The sequence below is a fragment of the Lissotriton vulgaris genome, chromosome 9 (genome assembly GCF_964263255.1).
Source record: "Lissotriton vulgaris chromosome 9, aLisVul1.2, whole genome shotgun sequence".
NCBI classification, from domain to species: domain Eukaryota; kingdom Metazoa; phylum Chordata; class Amphibia; order Caudata; family Salamandridae; genus Lissotriton; species Lissotriton vulgaris.
The window spans coordinates 350915493-350937284 of record NC_141697.1 but is presented as its reverse complement, the minus strand read 5'-3'; positions in this window follow the sequence as shown (position 1 = coordinate 350937284).

The following is a 21792-nucleotide window of genomic DNA, read 5'->3' as shown; positions in this document are numbered from 1 at the left end:
TCATGCAGGGCCATGACATAGAGCAATATAAGCACAAGGGACCAGAAAGCAAGTTTAAGCCAACCTGCAAGATTCAGAGGCTTTTCGCAGCTGTTAACCCATGACGTGTCAAGGAGGGCAATACAGGTCATGGGGTCGGGCTTTAATAGATTTGTAAAGGGAGGGGTGTTTTGGAGCACAGAGCGAGCAGTTTGGTGTCAGAGCTAGTTAGCTCAGTGGGTGGAGGAAAACATGGGATTGATTCACTTATTTGGCTGATGCAAACATATAGATATATAGTTTTCCTCACAACGTCCCTCTCAGCCTCCAATATCTGACCCTCCTAGACGGATTAAGGTCACTCAATGTGAATATGATTGGCTAGTGGTCTGACAGAGTCTGTGTAAAAATAAATATCTCCTGAGCATATTCTATAAAGGATTGCCATGATAGTCAAAGATCCATGCAGGACCAAGTGTCATCAGCTACCAAGTAGTATCTATCCCCAGCCACTGCAGGCTGCATTACCCACCGTACATCAACCAAATTATAAAGCTGTATAATATGGGACACTGTAGGACAAGCTTTGTTAGTCTAGCAGCTGTCCCAGTTGAATGGTCTATCTTGCTATGGCAATAGTAACAAATTGAAATACCCCCCCACAACATTGGAAGATCTGAGAACTTATAACTTTGAAGAATAACCACATGAAAAAATTCAGGGGTGAAATTTTCTGGAACATGAATATTTACCACAACATAAACATTAAGGGCCAGATGTAGGAAGCCTAATTCCAGTCGGTAACGGCCAAAATTACCAAATTTCGGCCGTTACCGACCGGAATTAGGCTTTTCAGATGTAGAGGCCTAATTCAAGGATTCGGTAACTTACCAAATCAGTAATTTAAGGAATCGGTAAATTACCGAATTCTTAAATACCGAATTGTACCGATTCGGTAATACTTACCGATTTATTACCTACATTGCATTTACCAATTCTAAAATACCGAATCGCTAAAATTCAGTATTTTAGATTCGGTAAATACAGTTTACCCACATCTGGCTCTAGGTCTTTACACCCCACCACTGTTACAATCCATCTCTGTGGATCCCCCAGGCACTAAAACTAGGAAAGGTGTTGGTAGGAATGCTTGCCATTTTCTAACCAATGGCAATTGATGGGGTAGAACCCCCCATCATTATTTTGCTCCCCATGCCAACTCAGTTTGGATCTAGCCACAAGTAAATCAGTCTTGACCCTGATATTCTTGGGAACAGTCCAACTCGTACTGCCAGGCTACTCCCCCCCCCCCCATAACCAAACAAGCAACCCAAGACTGGTTTAGTCCTGATCAGAGCTCATCAGTTAGGCATAGCTTGGTTCCAGTGGCACAGTGAGGAAGGGACCCATGTCTGAACATACCCTTGCCACTTAGAACATTACATCAAACACACAAAAGGTGGGGTAAGAGTACGTCCAGAAGTGGGTCCAGTGCTCACTGTGTCACTAGAACCAAACTTGGCCTGGCAATTTGGGCTGGACTGTTCCAATTGGAGCAAGGTTAAGACTGATTTGCAAATGGCTGGGTCCAAAGTGAGGTGTCAGGTTGGGCAAAAGAATGAATGGTTGGAATCCTCCTGTGAGCGATTGTGAGACGTTTGACTTATCGCAAGCATTCATCCCATTGCCTTTTGTGTTTGAATCCTCAAGGCACTCCGGAAGTTTAAAATTACCCATTCTATGTATAGCTGTTACCACACCACTGGCACTAGTGGTGTATGATGAGAAGCATCTATGTGGATGCCATACTGTGGCAAAGGTGGTACACGCAGTTAGTGGATTATATGTTTCCTTGAGAAATGTCTTCCGAACCTTATGGCGATTAAAGACACGCTAACACTTGGCAAGCCTTACATGGATTATTAATTCCACAAATGTTCTGTGTGGTTAATTTCAAAGAACCTTGATTCATACGGTGTGCTCAATATATGTTTATAGATACACTAGAGTGAGTTATATATAGTGCCTCACAGTGCAAAATGGACATTACATCCAACCAGAGCCAATCCCAATCGTCAACCAAAACTAACTCAACATTATTAAGTCAGCGACTGGGATCATCACTGCAAATGTGCTCTATGCTTGGGGGAGTCAAAGAGCACGAGCCAGGCCAAGACAGAAAACCCACCCAAAATTAACATAAGAACCCCGGAGGGCGGAGCTGTAAATGTTTATATAGTTTGTTTTACGCAGAAGGTCTGTTATAAATGGAACAGGAGCCCCAATGGGTGGTATCTTACTTTCCTACACTCGCCTCTTCACTTGTTTTGCCGGGACTCCAGCATCCAGTGTCCCAAGCGCCAGGAGGCACTAATGTGATTCTCAAGCACCAGGCGGTGGCGCATATAAGCGGCCTCGGGCTCCCGTGGCGTGGGCTGTGCGTGGGCGTGCCTGGGCCGTGCCCGTCTGCGCCTGTCTGCGGCCGAATGAGGTTGGGCTGGGCCCCTTCTCTTGGCGTGTTGCTACAACCTTTCTTTTTGGTGGACAATTTGAAATCTAAGGTAAGAGGATGGGGAAACGTAAATTAACCATGCCCACCAGCAAGGATCGCCCATTAACCTCCTAATTACTCGTTTTTTTACTACAGCTATGGGGACCATCAACAGCAAGATTGAATGTGTGGAGGAGAGATTAGGGGCAACAAAACGGGCATTACATAATAGCACATTAGTTGAGCCAGGCAGCCCAACAGAAAGTGAACGATTGATGAGCTCTGATTCAGTCCCAGGGGCTATAGCAGGGGCTACAGCCCAAGAAGGAAGTTAAGAATCTAGGTGTGATCTTAGATGATGCTCTCACCCTGGATTCCCATGCGAAGAGGATAGCTGGTACTTGCTATGGCCGCCTGCGCTCTCTGAAACCTATTCTTGGCTTCTTTGAATCTTCCACCCGTCAGACAATTGTCCAGGCTATGGTCTTATCCCATCTGGACTATTGCAATATATTAATGCTTGGGTCCAATCTGACAGTCATCAATAGACTACAGAAAGCTCAGAATGCAGCAGCTCGTTGCCCCATCACAGATACCAATACTCTAACTTGTCACTCTCAGTCCCAGAAAATAAATGCACCTGAAGTGTGGCTCAATGATTAGAGCAGCAGACCCTGATGCAGAGGTCTAGCCCGGGACCAGGGTTCGATTCCCTGCCTTGGCGGGTATTGGGCTCAAAATTCCACGGACCTGATCGTTCTCGCCTCGGTTCCTATTCCAAACATGGAGTCCCACTCTGCAACTCTGGGCAATAGCTTGCTTAATCTCAACAACGGCCCCCACAACGCTAAGGATGCCTGGCATCCACCTTGGGGGTGCCCAGGAGTGGACGCCTCACAGGGAAAGCCAGGATGGGTTCCACAGCGGTATTCGTACAAACGCCTTGAGACCCTGGTGGGTGAGTAGTGCGCTATACAAGTATCAATTTACAATTTTTTTACAATTATTCACCTGTCTCGGCTGGAGGCCATTCCTCTACCTTAAATGTGTTAAAAGAGGTTGGAGTGCCTCATTCAGTTGACAATCACCACGTCAAATCAAGGAAAAGCCATGAAAGAACTCTCCATCCCCCGCCTGAAGCTACTCCACTGGTAATACTCCTCAAAAATGTGCTATAGCTGCCATTCAACAAGTAGCAGGACTTGACACAGTTAAAGAATAAAACTGAACACTGGCTAGTGAAAGCCACAGATTGGCTGAAAAGTGAAGATTTAACCCAGCATATGAATAATGTTGCACAGGTCTCGTGGGTGGGAGCGCAACCCAAAATGGACTCCGGCGACTGTGTTGTTGTAAATTTTAAAAACAGGTCATTAGGTATTTTCCCAATGGATAGGTTTTCCTGGTGTAACAATCCTAGTGGCCCATTGAGGCCACTCTTAGGCTATTTTTACAAGCCAAATGTAGTTGCAGCGCGGAGGCCACTTTGTACAAGTGATGATGCCTTTTATAATTTTGCCATTCCAACTTTTAATCGTTTTTCTCCCATTGATTATGTAGACTGACTACACTATATGGTGCATTGATCTGATTGGCATACTAACCGTGATTTAGAACGGAGCTTTATTAAAGATAGCATAGGTGGTCTGGAAAGATTAGCGCAGATTGTCCCACCACATGTAGGCAGTCCTATTTTTTATGCATCACCGAAGATAGCTCTGATGGAATCTAACAATATCTCACCAGGCAAGCAGGACCAATATTTGACACCTCCTAATGTGGCTGTGAAATCCCAGGGTGTTAGGGAGACAACGGCCCATTCAAGTATCAAGCAAGCACCTTGTAGTCATAATCGTACAACTGTCTATGGAAGCCTTTTTTGGAATTTTGCTGACCTGTCTAACAAATTAAAATGTAAACAATGGCTTGATTTTATAAATGGTTACAGTATTGTATGTTTACAAGAAACCTGGTCGAGAGAGACTGTTCCCATTAATGGTTGTTTTTCCATACATACTCCAGCAATGTAGCTATGGGCGGTCATTCTAAGGGTGGTTTATTAACTTTGGTAGCAACAACTCTACCAGACAGAATAGGTAAGACCCAGCTCCATTCACCACACTTTCAAATCATTAACATTTTCCTTAGAAAGACTGTGACACTGATTATTGTTAATTTTGATCACAATAATTTTATTTAACCACATGGCTGCTGGGCGTTTTCCCCCCCCTGTGCTGGAAAATGCCATTTTAGTGGCACCATGACGAGCTCAGCTCGTCATCAGCACACGACACCCATGGGTGATGACGAGCTGAGCTCGTCATCAGCATCGAAAGGGTTAACACCAAAAACACCGCTATAGCCGAAGATCTAGACAACTCATTATGCAGACATATACAGAAGACAAACACAGATTTAATTGTTCTTTGGAGGGACAAAGGGCCCCTTGTGAAAGAAGTCTGCATGTTGTTATTTAGATGGGGCCAGGGATGGTGGTTGCCACATTTATCACAATCCTTGAGGGAATATATTAAACTTGCTATTTTCAAAATTTTCTCTTTTTCTCACAGTTGATCTTATTCAATCTTAAGACACGGATGTAGTCTCATTTGTGGACAGAGGCCATGTGACCTTAATTGATTTCATCGCCCTATCTGAATATTTTAAACCTCAATTCGTGAACTTTTCTATCCCTAAGGTTTGTTTTAGTGATCAATATCCACTATCCCTCTATTTCGATAATCAAACTGGGGACCCTACCGGGACAACAGAATTATGCCCCATAACTTATGATAAAAACAAGGGGCTTTTGCACAAGTGGTCCACTGTCAACCCAGAAGCTGTCCTACAACGGATCTTGACCACCAAGTTTTAGACAGTCTTGAAGACAGTGTAAACCCACCAACTATGTTAAAAGTCTTTGTTGCAATAACTGAGACCATTAATGCTGCCCTAGGCACTGAAGAAAAAAACCTGGAGATAATTTAGCAGTAAAACAACTCCAATTTGAATATAAACAGGTGCTAGGGAGACGTAAATCAGATATAAGAAAGAAGCTTGGGAACAAATTCACATAGCTTGTCAAGGCAAAGGACCTAGACTCTTCTGAAAAACTGTTAACTCTTACTTTTTCAAGAGCTTCCACAATAGCAGCATTGATGTTACAATCATGCTTGAAGCATGGGTGGAACATTTTCCCTGTCTATATAGTATTAATGGCGAGCAGAACATTTAATTTACATTTTAAGGGCATCAGTGCTGACTCATCCAACGATTGATGAGGTTGAAAGGGCTTTAAACCAAACAGTAAAGAACAAGGCCCTGGCCCTGACGGTATCCCAGCAGGTCCGTTTTTAGCTAGTCTTGCTTTATGGCTCCCTCTGTTGGCCAACATTCTAGGTTGTATAGCATCCCAGGGTCCCCCTGAATCATAGAGATCCATGGTAATAGTGCCTATTTTTAAGAAAGGGAATATGTCTGTCCCAAAATGTTATTAGCCAATCTCATTAATTGATTGTACTGGTAAATTGACGAGCAGGGTCATATTAGAGCAGTTGGAGTCCTGGGTAACCGATAGCAAGACATTTTTGGACATACAATATGGGTTCAGGAGGGGCCTGGGGACCATCGAACAATGTCTTAATCTGCACCTGTCACAAGCAAGTTCACAATAGCTAAGCCCGGATCCCTTTATCTTGGGTTCATGGACCTTACATCTGCTTTTGACTGGGTGCAGAGAGGGAGATTGTAGGAAAAGATGTTGAACATGGGCATTGAACCATCTATTGTCCACTTTCTAGCCACAATGCACCAAGATGTGACGGGAGGGTCAGATATGGAGTGGATGGTGAGCTCTCAGCCCCAATAAAAATTAATCGTGGGGTTCACCAAGGTTGCATTGTCGCACCTTTTTTATTTTGTCTGTATAGTAATGATTTAGGAAGCTATATTAATCATGGGAATGTGGATGCCCCCAAGATAGGCACCAGAAAACTCCCAGCACTTCTTTGCGCAGATGATTATGTTTAATGTCTAGAACTAGTGTGGGCTTGCAGAAGCTTTTGACAAGGTTTAATGACTTCATGAATGGACTTGGTCTAAAGACCGACGAGGGGAAATCTTACACTATGGTGGTGGGTAAATCCCCCACCTTTTTAAAAACTTGTTTTATAATCAGTGAAAGCTGTCTTACATTCCCACTTTTGTTTATCTGGGAATCCCGTTTAATTAAAAAAAGCGCCTGGCACCATTTAATTTGAACAAGAATTAGTAGTTTCAACCAAAACCTAGAGGCAGTTTTTAGATTCATGAAAGAGCTAGGTTCAAGATCGATTAATGCAATTCTTAACATTTACAAGGCTTGCACCTTTTTCGATATATTGTTTGGTGCTGGAGTATGGGGTTTTTGTAATCCAGTGGGTCTACAAAGACCCGAGATCATTTTTATGAGACACTTTCCTCCCTGCTACTGTTTGTCACAGTGAACTTGGCTTGGTTCCCTTGTCCTTTCGTAAACAAATAGCACTGATTTTATTGTGGCATTACATTTGGGCGAAGGAAGAACCAATTTTAAATTGCGCAATTATTTTAGACTTTTTTAATTTGGATCACATGATGAAGATATCCTGGCTCGGTGACATAAAAAAACAGTTGGAGTCCCTCGGGCTGGAGGATTGTTTTCACAATCCAGCTAGCATTGCAAAGATCCCAAAAGTGAACCTGAAAAGGAACCTTCTATCTTGCCTATGCTCAACTTGAGGAAATTTAGAGATGAAAAAAAGAGTGTCTAATAACTCTCTCTTCTAGTCTGTTCTTTAGGGGTCGAGCCTTATCTTTCCTTATTTATCAGTCATACTAAATTGTTCTACCTTATTAGATTCAGGTTTGGCATTTAACATCTTTTGGTTTCTTATCCCTGCAAAGTTTATTGCAATGCCAAACTGGATCTGTGCCCTTGTGACTCTAAGTCCACTCAGTGCACACTTCATTTTATGTTCTTTTGCCAACTTTATATCAGACCAAGATGTGATTTTATTATCCCTCTCTTAAAGTTTTTTAAAACCAGGAAGTGGCGGGCAGCTTTGCATCATGTCCAGCTCTTAAAAGATTAATTTACCTGTTTAATGATTTATAGATATATTTCTTCGGCTGTTCATTTACGTGATATTGTCGGAAAATGATTCTGTTTTAATGAATTATCTCTGGGCCTTACTGTTTACTGGGACAGGAGACTGTTAAGAATGTATCTATTTATGCTGCTATCTTGTGCTAAATCATTGATTATAACTCTGATATTCTGATAGCAAAATTGTCATTGCTTTGAAACATATCATTTACTGTTTGAATTATTTCTTTTTTTCATCTGTTTTTCTAAATGTCTTTTGATGTACTCTTTTATGGCTGATAGTCAGCCGAATAAAGATATTTTGACTGACTGACTAAACCCAGGATCAACCCACCTTTCCCTTTCCCTGACCTGCTTTAGTATTGAGGGGGTCCCAATAAACTTGCTGTCAACCCACCTGACATTCAACAGTTGTACAACCAATAAGCCCAACCTCATCTGCATAGGTGGACAGATTCTAAGCAAAGGGCAACTCGATGGTCTTTAAGATTTTCAAGATCTAAGTGTGCAGCTATACCTTATTGTGATATGACTATTAGACATCATCATAATGTAGTAGCTTCTGGACGCATTCTAACTAATCTTTCTTAAGTGCACAAATGAACATGATGGTGCAGCTACCATCCATATATCAGTCATTGTCACTCATAACAGCATTGCTCACTTTTTGTTTATCTTTAGTGAGGCTCTGGCTGCAAGATCTCAATCATGGTCTTTCTTTACAACTCATTTCTGGCGAAAATCTCTAGTGCTAGATTGTATTGGCTAAAGAAGCATGTTTTCTTTTTATGTTCAAGTCTCAGCTTGAACACAAAAAGCTGAGGGCACATCAATTGAGTATCTAACTGACTTCTATCTCAGGTATTCTTTAATCTCCAAGAATGATAAAGCTATATAGCTTTGGGTGAACCATGGTATATAGTGATGGGGGAACCATTATGTTGAAAGTCTGAATTGGCCTTGTTGAGGCGCACAATCGCGTCTCTGTGAATAGTTTAGCAAATGCTCAATTATAGGTCTGTGAGGGGGCGGAAAAGGTGCTGCAATTTGGGGACTGGAAGAGAGACATAGACTGGTACATGCTGGCTGAGAAAGTGGCTACGAAGGCTGTGGTTGCCTCCAAAAGTGGTTGAAGATTTGGGGTTGGAATGGTGCTTGTTGCCGGTTCAGGGAAGACCTGGTTTGGCAGTTCGGGCTGGAATCTTCCCATGAGGCACAGGGTCAAGACTGATTTGCACATAGCTGGGTCTGAACTGAGGTGGCGAAGGGAGCTAAAGAATGATGATGGATTCAAACCAGATCTGTGACTGGGAGTGAGTGCCTAAAAAGTTTCAGCTCTCTGACCATCATCTCCTTGCGTTTGCAATACTCATGGATGTATCATTACTTTTCAAATAGTTACTGTTGTGTAAGGATTTAACTGTCTCCCCCATCTGTGGACGCCCAACCTTCAGTGGGGTATGAGTATGCGTCAAGCATCATTGATGAAAGCTCTCTTAAACTCATTGTGATCTGGAGACATAGCCTAGTACACAGATGTCTTAACCATCTTTTTATATCATAATAACTTGCAGTGTCTGTGCTCATTTCCCCAGGTGTAAACCACTCTACCTTCCCATTCAAACATGATTTTATAATAAAAGGACCTTTATACAATTTGGAAATAAGGTGCCTGAATGTTTATTTGGACATATGAGGCACATCGGAAATGTAACCCTGACTTTCTAGCCGGTGGTCGGTAATTACCTTAACGCAAGATGCTAATTTGTGAATTCCTCCTAGACAGTCACACAATAGAGGGATTAGGTGCACCTGAAGCGGCCATCTGATGGCAGGATTCGGGGTGGAGCTCAGCACAGTCTCTTTTACACCTGAATAACCTGTGCTCTGCCTTCACACAAAGGGCTTAACAACCCTGTCTTGTCACTGCATCAAGCTTGCAGCCAGGGCAGTGGGGTCAGTAAATTCCAGGCACTTCAAAGAACCTTTACAGTAGCTTCTCCCACCTTTTGGAAGAAAGTGCACCAGGGTATAAAAATAGGACCTCTTAAGTTCACTACTGGACCTACAGAATGACTCTCAGAGAACGGCTCGCTACTTGACCTTCTGTGCACTCAGCAGCAAATCGGTTTTAGTGGTCCTTCACCAAAGGGAGTATCCGACCTCATAAAATTGTCTTTGGCAGCAGTCCTTTGCCTCGTCCCGCTGGAATTTTTCTACTTCCATTTCGGCAACTAAGTCCAAACATAGAATTCTTCACTGTGACCCACAGCTATCTGACGATGATGCTCCCTCCTCAGACACATCCTGCAACCTTGCCCTGCTGAACTTTACCTTCTCAGAAAAGGTAAACGCTGACCGGGCCCAACCCACTGTGTTCCATCAAGGTCGACCTTATCTTTATTCTTAGACCCGGTCTCATGCCGCTTTGGTCTTATAGGTGCTATTTTGAAAAATTCATAACACTAGGATTTTTCTTGTGTTGTGTTTTCACTTTATCACTCTTTGTGTGCTGCATAAATAACATTGCCTTGTTATGTTATGTTATGTTATGTTATGTTATGTTATGTTATGTTATGTAATTGCGTATTTGTATAGTGCACAGCTACCGAAAAGCGGACCAACTCTCATAATGAAAGTTATTGCTGAAATAACCAGGTTTTCAGTTGTTTCCTGAACATCCATACATCTGTGAGTTGTCTTATTGTGATAGGTAGCTTATTCCAGAGATGAGCTACCTGTACCTGAAAGGAGCTGCCACCTCTGTGGGAGCGTGTTCATTTCGGCGCGCTCATCAAATGCTGTTGGGATGATCTTAAGGGTCACCCAGGTGTGTAAAAGGTCACACGTCTCCTATTGTAGTGAGCTCCGGTGTCATGCAGAGCTTTAAAGGCCTGTGTCAGTGACTTAAACTGGATTCTGTGGCGAATGGGAAGCCATTGTAGATTCTTTAGGTGGGGAGAAATCCGAATTCTGGGACCCAGCATAAGAATGGATCTAGCCGCAACATTCTGGACTGCTTGAAGTTTAATCAATAAACACTCCAGAGGCCTAAATAAAGGACATTAGCCTAGTCCAGCCTTGAATTGACTAAGGTTTGGACCACGTCCTTCTATGAGAGAGTGATAGAAGTGGCAAAAAAAGCCAAAGTGTTTTCAGAATGCCGTAGCAGGTGCCTGCTACCGATTGAACTAGTTTCTTCAAATCTAATGCGTCGCCCATTTTTACTCCCAGATTTCTCACAGCACCGGCAGAAGTCTGTGGAGGTGACATATCTGAAGGCCACCACTGCCTCCAAGTGTCCGGGGCAAATGATTCAAAGAGGATCACTTCAGACTTCTCAGAATTGCACTGTAGCAGATTACATCTAAACCAGGCAAAGACCTCTTTTAAACAATTTATCTTCTCCCCGTCAAAATCCTCTCCCCTCTTACAGGTGAACAACAGCCACTTCAACCAAAGGGGCAAGGGGAGCCATATACAGATTGAACAACAGTGGGCTCAAAATAGACCCTTGGGGAACACCAACCGTCATGGGAGGCCTACAGGAGGAAATGGATGGTGTCCAGACCTCCTGTCTTCTGTCATCCAGAAGGAGGAGAACCATTCCAACACTGTGCCTCCCACTGTGCACTCTCTCAGTCTCAATTGGAGTCTATCAAGGGGCACGGTGTCAAAAGCGACGGAAAGGTCTAACAATATCAAAGCCGCTCTCCCACTCAAATCGAGAGTCTCTTTGATGCATTCCGAGATCTCGAGAAGGGCCGTCTCCGTACTGAAATTAGAGCGGAAGCCAGATTGACTTGTGTGGAGGAGGTTGTTTGTTTCAATGAATTCGGTGGTTACACAGTTCACAGTTCACATATTTTTCAATTGTTTTGGCAAAAAAAGGGAGGGAGCGAAATGGGTCTATAATTGGATACTAGTAAAGGGTCAGCTGAAGGCTTCTTAAGCAGAGGAAGTATTTTGGCCCTTTCCAAATAGATTGTACCTGCCCACTGCTTAGTGATAGATTCAGAACTGCATTAACCTCTGGGTTGGTGACACCAGCCACAGTCGCCGGTATTTTGGCAGGACAAGGATCCGAAGGCGATCCATTTTAAATTCTTCATTATGTTGAGAGATTGTTCAAGAGTCATGGTAGGAAAATGACAAAGGAAAGCTTTACATGTCAGATTAGGACTGTACAACAGTGGTTTAGCCGATGTACTAGGCAGAGCAACTAATGATGTTTGAATGTCAGCTATTTTCCTATGGAAAAAAGAAGCTAACTGACATGCCCAAGCATCAGATACATTGTGCTTACATATGGCTGCTGAGGGCACCATGAAATGCTTAACAATTTTGAAAATGTCCTTGCTCTTGTTAGACGATTCATCAAAGTTTTTTAAAAACTTTATTTTCCAGTTTTGACATACAGGAGTTGGAAAAATAGTACATTGCAGATTATAGCATCAATAATAACAAATCACATGCAAAGCAAGCCTAGTATAGCGTGGTTACAGCAATCAATGTAAGTGAACGGTGCAGTATGGTCATACATCGAAGACATACACTTGAAACAATCAATATAGTGGATCGTGCTAGAAAGAGACAATAACCTCTACAATATTCGCAACCGTACAGACAACAGCATGATGATAGTGACAGAAGGCTAAGGCAGACCAATCATACAACAGGCATCTTGAAACTAACATCTAGCCAACCCCCTAAGGCACTATACTGCTTGCCATCTGTGACTCCTGAGCCGCTTTGTGCCTGGCTATGTAATCCCTTTATGGGCCCCATATGTCCACTGGCCTTGACAAGCTAGGGATCAGAGTGGAGTACTCCTCGCAGTTCACATTGCAAAATGCCAAAACTCTGAAACCATGCCTGCAGAGAGGGGGCTCTCCTGCTACCCCAAAATAGAGCAGTCTCCCATTTGGCCAACAGGAAGCTAAGGGCCGCCAGTTTACTGACCTTCCAGGGGAAGTTGCATACATAACCCAGCAGTGCGATCTCCGGTGTGGTAGTAATTGCATGGACAGCATGTCTCCTAGTGTGGAGTGGACGTGGGACCAGTACTGGTGTATCCTAGGACATGTCCATGCGAGGTGAGCAAAATCAGCAAAGTAAGCTAGGCACTTCTGGCAATGGTGGGGCCTGTTGTGGTCTATTCTATGGGAGCGTGCAGGAGTATGGTACATTCTGCGAAGGAACTTAAAGTGGAGTAACTTGTGTCTGCTGTTCTTCGAAACCTCCTTGGTGGCCAGACAACACTTCTCCCATTGGTCATCAGTTATGGGCTTACCCAGATCTACCTCCCAAGCCGCTCGCACCTTTGTGTCAGACACAGGTCTGAACGCCCCTCACTGCTTGTATAGTTTTGAGACCAAATGTGCGCCAGTAGGATTCTGTATGAGCAGAGTCAGTGGTGGGGTCAGTTTGGGGACCGAAGGGAATGAAGGGAAAGTTACCCTAACCATAGAGCGCAAACGTGTCATAACAGAGGTGTCCATGAAGGTGCGTTCAGAGAATCGGGTATCCTCCGATACCGAGAAGGCGTGACCCTCAGGAAACGGGTCCCAGATTGTGTGAATGTGGAATTTCTCCAGTGCGCGTTGGACCAGGGTTTCCACCGTTATTGGGAGCAGTGAAGGGTTAGGCAGAGGCAACTCCGGAGAATACAACAACTCAAGTCCCAGCACTCTATGCAGTCTGTCCCATGCCCAACATGTGGTAGAGACAGTTTGAATATCTTGCGGATCCTGAGGGAATCCCGTAGGAAGGATAGTAGAAAGCTGGCGAGGGAGTACCAGGTCCGCCTCCGGCTTTAAGTACGGGACGCGTGCGTCCGGGTGAAACCAGACATGTGCATAGCAACATTGTGCTATTAGATAATACAAATAAAAATCAGGGACCCCAAAACACCCCCTCTCATACGGTAGGTTCAGGGTCTGCCAGCAGAACCAACGTGTCCTGTCTCCCCATACAAGGCGTAATAATAGTGTACGCAGCTGCGAGAAAAAGGTCTTCGTAAGAGGGATGGGGATATTATTAAAAAGATAAAGAAATTGGGGTAGGACCACCATTTTAATTATGGCAACTCTCTCAGACATTGACAGTGGTAATCATAGCTATTTCACTGTCTGGGATTCAAGAGAGCTTACCGCCCTACCGTAGTTAAGTCTAATCATAGTAGTAGAATCGAGATGGACATAAACACCAAGATATTTAACCGCGTCACTGCACCACTCAAGCAGAAACTCGCAAGTCCAGGCAGTAATGCCAGCTGTTAGCGGGAAAATAACTGACTTATGCCAGTTGATACTGAGCCCAGAAAACTTGCCAAACCGAATAATTTCCAATATCAAGGGTTCCAGATTAATATGGGGCATCCTAACTTTTAAAATAGTGTCGTCCCCATATAGCGAAAGTAAAAGGGGGCCAGGATGAAATTGGAGGCCACGGTGCAAGTGATTCTCCTGAAAATAGAGGGTCCATGGCCAGAATAAAAAGCAGTGGGGACAAGGGGCACCCCTGCCTCGTAGCACAAAATAAAGTGAAAGGGTTGGATAGAGTGCCGTTCAGGCGCAATCTAGCGGTTAGTCAAGTATACAGAAGAGCCACTGTAGAGACAAAGTATTCCGGCATTCCCATACGTCTCATGACGGACAGGAAAAAAGGCCACTCGAGAGAGTCAAATGCCTTTTCTGCATCCAGGAGGACAGTGGCATCCGGAGTGGCAGGATCGATCCTGTGCAATACAGTGTATAAGGTCCTCAGATTAAGTGAAGTGGATCTATGTGGTACAAATCCAGACTGCGCTGGCGAAATGATAGATTCCATTAATAAAGACAATCGTATCGTTATGACCTTGGCCAAAATGTTATAATCGAGGTTCAATTATGACAACGGTCTGTAGGAGCTACACAATTTAGAGTATTTTCCTGGCTTGGGAAGGAGACTAAAGACCGCTTCTCTAAATGTTGGGTGAAGGAGGCCCACCTCCAGCGCCTCCGCATAAACCTACCCCAACCTCGGAACTAAGATGTCCGTATATGCTTTATAGAAATTGGCCGAAAAGCCGTCAAGACCCAGAGCTAGGGGAGCCCCGCAATGCATCGATGGCCTCCATTATGCTATCTGGGGAAATGGGAACTGAAAAAAATTCTTGCATGTATCGTTCTAAATAGACCAGTGCAATTTGCGCCAAGTAGTCCCCCTGGTCTTGCAGATCCCCTGTGATTTTGGAAGTATATCATGTTTTATAATATGAAAGGAAATAGTCACAGATATCCGGGGTAGAGTATAATGGGGCGCCATTCGGACCAGTAATATCCGTGACATAAGATGAGTCTCGCGGTGCGTAGAGTATGTGCTAATAGTTTACCCGGTCTTTCGCCTTCGCCAAATTGCCGCGCCACAAACTGTTTATTGATGAACAGTAACTCCCGTTCCATTGCCTCTCTAAATTCAAGCAGTAAGGCCAGACGCTTTGCATCTCCTGTACTGGAGACCGCAGTAAGTAGCTCTAGGTCCAAAGCAGCAATATAATTTTCAATGCGTTTCAAAGTGGAGCGGAGATCTCGGAGGACACCAGCGTGTTTAGCAATGCAGATTCCTCTAATATATGCCTTGAACCCTTCCCAGAGTACCTCCCATGTGTCCGCCAACCCAGTGTTGATGTCAAAGTAATCCTCAATCGCCTGTCTGACTTCCTCATTAAAAACCTGATCTAGCAGCGCGCTTTCGGGAAACCGCCATTGTCTTTCGTAACCCCCCGGCCTGGGGATATTCAATTGGAGCACAAACGGAAAGTGATCCGAAAGTGTGTGGGGAAGAGTAAGTATTCCACCCAGCCAGCCAGCAACCCCCGGGGAAACCAACCAATAATCTATCCTGGTCCATGTGTTATGGAATCCCGAAAAGTGTGTGAATTCCGGAAGATGTGAATGCAGTTTATGTTCTACGTCTATCAAAGAAAAATTAGTACATATGTCTTTGAGGGCTTGCCGGGCAGGAGGCTTTGTATCAGGGGAAGTGAAAGTGCTGTCCCTGGTAGGGGCTAACAACAAATTGAAATCACCCCTATGATCAATAGCCCGGGATCAAGTGTCAGGAGCCGTACTTGCAGCTCATGGAAAAAGACTGGGGAGACTACATTAGGGCCATAAACCCCTCCCAGTGAAATCTTGTGACCCATCAGTGAACAAGTGACGATCAGGGTTCGGCCCTCCGCATCCATCAAGGTTTTGTGTAGTGCAAAAGGAACTCGCTAATGTTTGAAGATTGCAACTCCCCGAGCATAGCGACTGTAATTGGAGAAAAATCTATGGGTACCCCAACTTGCTGCAACAGGAGTATGGTCGGAATCAGACAGATGCGTTTCCCTCATGAATACAATGTCAATGTTATGTCTGACAATAAAGTTGAGGACTTGTCTACGCTTTCTAGTATTATTTAGTCCTCTAACATTCCATGACATCAAAGAAAACCCGGAGGGGCCGGGTTGATTTCCTCAACCTAGCCATTGATACACCTTCACCTCAAACGCACCGCTATGCATGCCTGTATCCCCCGTAACCTAGTAACTTGATCAATAAGTCTGCAAAAACCAATGAAACTGTGCAAATAACCCCCCCACCACCCAGCCTCTTGCAAACCCCAAAGAGGCACACCCCAATTTTACTAGCCGAGTGCATGTGAAAAGCGATCAATAACATAACTGTAGGAGACAAAGGAGCACAATGCAAAACTAAATCACCAAACAAAGATACTGCAGAATTCACCATAGGGCAAGACAACGCCATGCCAGTCGGGCAATAGAAAATATAATATCATCACGTAAAAGAAAAATGTAAGTATGAACTAAGCATAGCAGAACACAGTGAGAAATGTAAAAATCAGTTAACCAGTCCCGGGTTGGGTGAAGAGCTCAATGCCGTTCTGTGAACCCTCCTGTAGTGGGGAAGCTGAGCGCGGCACACCAGTCGTCCCAGATCGTTTTTTCTAATATTCCTGGCAGAACTCCTGTGCCTCCGTCGGAGTGTCAAACACACAAAATCTGCCATCTACATCCACCTTTAAACTTGCCGGATACAGCATGCCGTATCTGAGACCCAAATTCCTCAAAGATGCCTTGACCCCCTAATATTTACGCCTCGCCTCCTGAACCATGATGGTAAAGTCAGGGAAAAGTGCCAATTTGTTCCCCTGCCACTGGACGTCTCCCATGTCTCGAGTGTAGCGGAGGGCGGTATCTCTATCCCTGAAATTCATGAGCCTGTCAATGATGGGCCGCGGGAGAAGGCCCAGTCGAGGACGGGGGCCCAGCGACCTATGAGCACGCTCCACCACGAAGCCTGGTGTGAATGTTTCCCTGCCAAACAGTTCTGCCAGTAGTTGTTCCACGAAAGTGTCCATACGTCCATTGGCGGTCGTCTCTGGAATTCCAATGATTCGGATGTTATTTCGGCAGCTGCAAGCTTCTAAATCTTCATTATTAATTGCTACACCTTTGAGGATCTTCTCCACCCTATATAGCCGTTTCAAGGAGGATGATGCACCGTCATCGATGTCCGACACTCTCGCCTTCACGACATCCAACCGCTGAGCATGTGCCTGGATTTTAGTTCTCATGTCAGCCAGTTTCTTGTCTAGGTCATCAAATCGACCATCCAACGCCTTAAATCCGGCTCTCATTTCGGCTAGCATGGCCGTTTCAAGAGAGGCTGGGACTTCAGCATCGGTTGGGACCGTAGCGCCACTAGTCTGACCAGCAGGGACATCTGACGCGGGTCCAGCAGCCTTATCAAACTGTAGCATTCTTAGTTTGGGGTCCTTCTTCCCCATCCTGCAGGGAAAGGAAAGGCGCCGGACGCTGAGTTAGCAGATCTGCAGATATGACGAGGCCAAAGGACGAAGAAGCTACAACCGAGCACGTGGGAGTCACCCTGCCAAAGCGCTAAGTAGCAAGATCAACACGTGGCAGCTAATATAGTACAGCAGACGCGTGAAATCATCAGCAAATGAAGAGCAGAGAAGTCTCCAGGATATGATGAGGGAGAGGCTACACACGTCCCACGCAAGGGCCAGGCAAAGCACTAGTGTGATCTCGGGCCTTCACAGCAGCTTGCTCCTAGCAAACCGCACAAAAGAAGGTGGCATGGGGAACTGCGGCCAGCCCAGATCTCAGTGCACTAGCGGGCAGTCATGCTCCGATGAAACGTAGGCAGCACCAGTCCCCCTGAGGAAGGCCAGGTCTTCAGTGGTCGCCAAGTATCAGGGAAGAAACTGGGTCCCAGGGCATCCGGCCGTCCCGATTCTGAAGCATCGGGGGTGGAAAGGAACTGGCGACTTTGTATAGATCGTATATGTATCATCCAGGGTAGGCCTCCTCTCTCCTCAGCTGGAGCTGGCTAAGGAGGAACTGGGGGGGGGGAGGCTGCACACCCGACTAGGCCCAGCGCCGCCGCAGCTCCATGTCAGAGTGCCGGGGCCTCCCCAAAAGACCACCCCCTACCCCGCCAAAACCAACACGCCAGGCCCCGGATCAGGACCGCCCACAAGGCTGCAAGTCCCCGAGAGCGTACCGCAAGCCGCGGGGCCCAAACAAAAGTCGTGGCAGGGGGCGGGGGGAGGAGAGCCCATAGAAAGAAACACATGGGGAGTGGAGGGCAGCACCCGGCGGTCGTCAGGGCCAAACTCACCACCCCCTTCACTGCGATCTTCTTCATCGGACAAGGCCGCAAGGCCGTGCCAGCTCACCGCGCCGGCCCGCGCCTCGCCCCGTACAGGTCTCGTAGAGCTCCGTGCCAGGCATCAGAATGGTCCCCCCATACTCCGGGACCCGCTGGAATGTGTCTGCTGCGGTGAAGGTGCTCTTAAATCGAGCAAATAAAGGAGTGTTTAAGCCCGACTGGTGGAGCTTCAGGCGGATGCAGCCATCTTGGTCGCCTCTGTGGCCACGCCACCGACGATTCTTCAAACTTGGCTGCATAAAATGTTTTCTTTTCCTACAAAATTTTACCATGATACAGTTTCAGCTCACTTTTATATGATACTTTGCTATCTATACTACAATTCTTTCTCCACACTCTTTCCAATCTTTTACAGGCACTTTTACATTTCCGCAGAGTTTCATTAAACCAAGGTGCGGGTCTTCTTGCTGTTCGTAAAAGACAAGAGGACTGTGGGGCCAACAACTCCACGCCTTGTTCTATCCAACTTTCCAGATAACCGCATCACTTTCTATCAGACTGTTCAAAAGAAGAGGGTTTGCAATGAGCTCAATATTCAATGCCTCAGGGGTGATTTTTAAAATGGGCCTTGATTTAAGAGAAGGCTGTTTCCCCACAATATGAGCCGCTTTTTTACTTTTGGCCGTTTTTAATCCTAACAGAAAATGATCTGTCCAAACTAATGGAATAGGCTTCTCTGTTTGTACAGGGGTATTGGGGAAGACTTGATCCAGCGTATGGCCTTTTTCATGGGTAGCACTGGTTACAAGAGGGACCAGACTCAAGGATTCCAAGGCCTCACCCAAAGCAATAGCATCGGGACTCACTGACTTGTCCATATGGACATTAAAATCCCCTAGGACCATAAAATGCTTAAATCAAAGAGCAAGTGGTGCTAATGCGTTGGAAACACTCCTCAAAAATGGTCCTGCATGGCCAGAAGGTCTGTAAATTAGTGCTCCCGCCAGAGATTGATGTCCGGAGAAAGTACAGTGAAAGCCAAAACTCTCTGCCCCCTGAATTTCATCCATAGGAATTGTTTTAGTCAAAATCTCACTTTTCGTGATCATTGCTATGCCCCCCCTTTCCCTGTAGTTCGATCTTTCCTCAAGATTGTATACCCAGGGGGAATGGCAATCGCCAGAGTGGGATTAGATGTTTCCGTTAGCCAAGTTTCTGTTAGAAATAAAACGTCCAACCTTAAGTCTGATATAAGATCAGCTACATGTTGTGGATTTTTATTCAGGGAGCGGATATTAAGTAGAAAAGCACTGATATACTCCTGCCTATCGGTCCTGGCCCCTTCCGAGTTCAAATCCTCACCTCTTACAATGGGCTCATGCTTCCTGACTGGGTGAATGGAGCTCGACCATTTACACCTACTGCACTTCATAATACTACTATCCCCCCCAGGCTCTATACAGCTGAGGCAGTTAAATGTAGGCATGAGCCTTATCTGCTCTAGACTGTTATTGATAATCTGCTTACCCTGGATCGTGGTAGCGCCAGCGGCATTTCCAACCTCGTCTGCCTCCGGGACGTTGACGGGCGCAGATGAGCTTCCCTTTGGCACGCCAGTGAACCCGCTGCTCGCGGCCGCTGCACGTTCGGTTACACATCCATTTATATAGGGGCTGGGCCGCTAGAACGCTAACCTCCACCAGATGTTCACGCGTATTCTCTCTCCACACAAACGACAAATGTCACGGTGGACCGGGGAGAATAGGCAATGCAAGGTAAGTAAGTCTTTGGCAGTGGAAAAGAATCGGCCAACAAGTTTAAAAAAGATTAAAATGCCCCACTAAGGTCAGCAGCATTCAATAATTAAACACAAGTCGCACTCGCAGCCAGTAACCTAATCCAGTGTCAGCGAGATTAAGTGTTAATACAAGATTTCAACACACAGCCTATGCTTCAAATCCTTTACTTTACTGAAGCGCGCGTCCGCCTTTAAGATAATCCTGACTGCTTTTTGTGCCATGTAACCCAGGGTTAAGTGAAGGCTAATTTAGTGACTTTTTGTACTTCATCCTGCAAGGGAATGTGGTTGTTGCTTGATCAAGGCTCACAACCCAGTCAACCAACAACCAGGTTTCACAATGGTCCAATAGTATGTGTTTACTCTGTTGCAGACTATCTAGATTTGACAACTTGTGGAACAGAAATGGGGTGCTTTGATACAACATCTGGCACTATCAGCTAACTTTGAGTACAAGAGTTGGAATTATGGTTTTCGAATCTAATGATATTAAGTTTAGCTGGCAGTAGTACACCAAATTTGTGACCACTAATAGAGGTGGATCAGAATGATAATTCTGCAAATACACAACAACACTGCATCACCAAGAAATGACATGAAAAGACAAGAGACAGGTTATTTTTGGTTGTCAGCTTCACAGGCAGTGTCAATCAAACACAGTCTCTGAATGACTACAGCATTGGGCGGCCCAACCTCAAGGAGCACAACTAATTGTAGCCATTTTGCAATTTTCAAACCATTCAAGTCCCAAGACCTAAAACATCACCCAAACCTCAAAGCCACCTAAATAGTTAACAAAGAAGCTGACCGTACAATACAAACCAGTTTTATTGAGTCTGAACTTCTGGTACTCCCTGAAGAAGCCACAGAGGAGGACTCCAGGCACATGAACCATTTGCAGGCCAAGACCAGTGCCAAGGTCAGAGGGAAGATCTGGACAGATTATGTTGTCTCCAGTCATCCTCAGACTGTAGATGATTGTAAGAACTGAAGACTGTAGAAGATTGCAAGTGAGCTCTTTTACAAGTGCACACATGAAACCCTTGAGAGTGGAGTGTTACTCGAAAAAGATATTGTGGTGATGCTCTGACAAAAACCCAAAAGCACCAAATTGCCACCTGTGACTTGCTCTAGAAAGGATACACAATCAATCTGAGTGGCACTGAAAGAACAGAAGCTGGAGCTAAAGCAGGAGTTGTTGAGGATCCAGGTCAGTGATTGAAATGCCTCAATTATCAGCATAAATGTATCTGCATCCATGCAGTCACAGCAGGTAAACATGGGATGTGTATGAAGCACCACCAATGTCATGGTAGATATAATCACCTGATCAGTTATGGTATCAAGATTAGCTTATGGTGTAAAAACATTTGCAACTAGAAGCCACATCACAAGCATTGTTATTTAATGAGAAACAAATTCTCTTTCACTATGGAAAGCTTGGATGCCACCACATGTAGGGGCCGATTATGATGTTGGTCGAAAAGTTTCCAACCGCAGGTTAGAGGCTTTCCGACTGACATTTCCGGTTTCAGTTCTGACCACCTAATAACAATGTAGGTGGTTGGAATTAAAACCGGCTGATCATTCCAGCTGGATTCCGATAGGCTCAAGGAGCCCGTCGGCCGGTTGGAGGCCCTAACGTACTCCCTAAGGACGGCATTTCCACCATTGGGATTATGATGTTGTTTTCAGACAGGTTTTCCATGTTGGG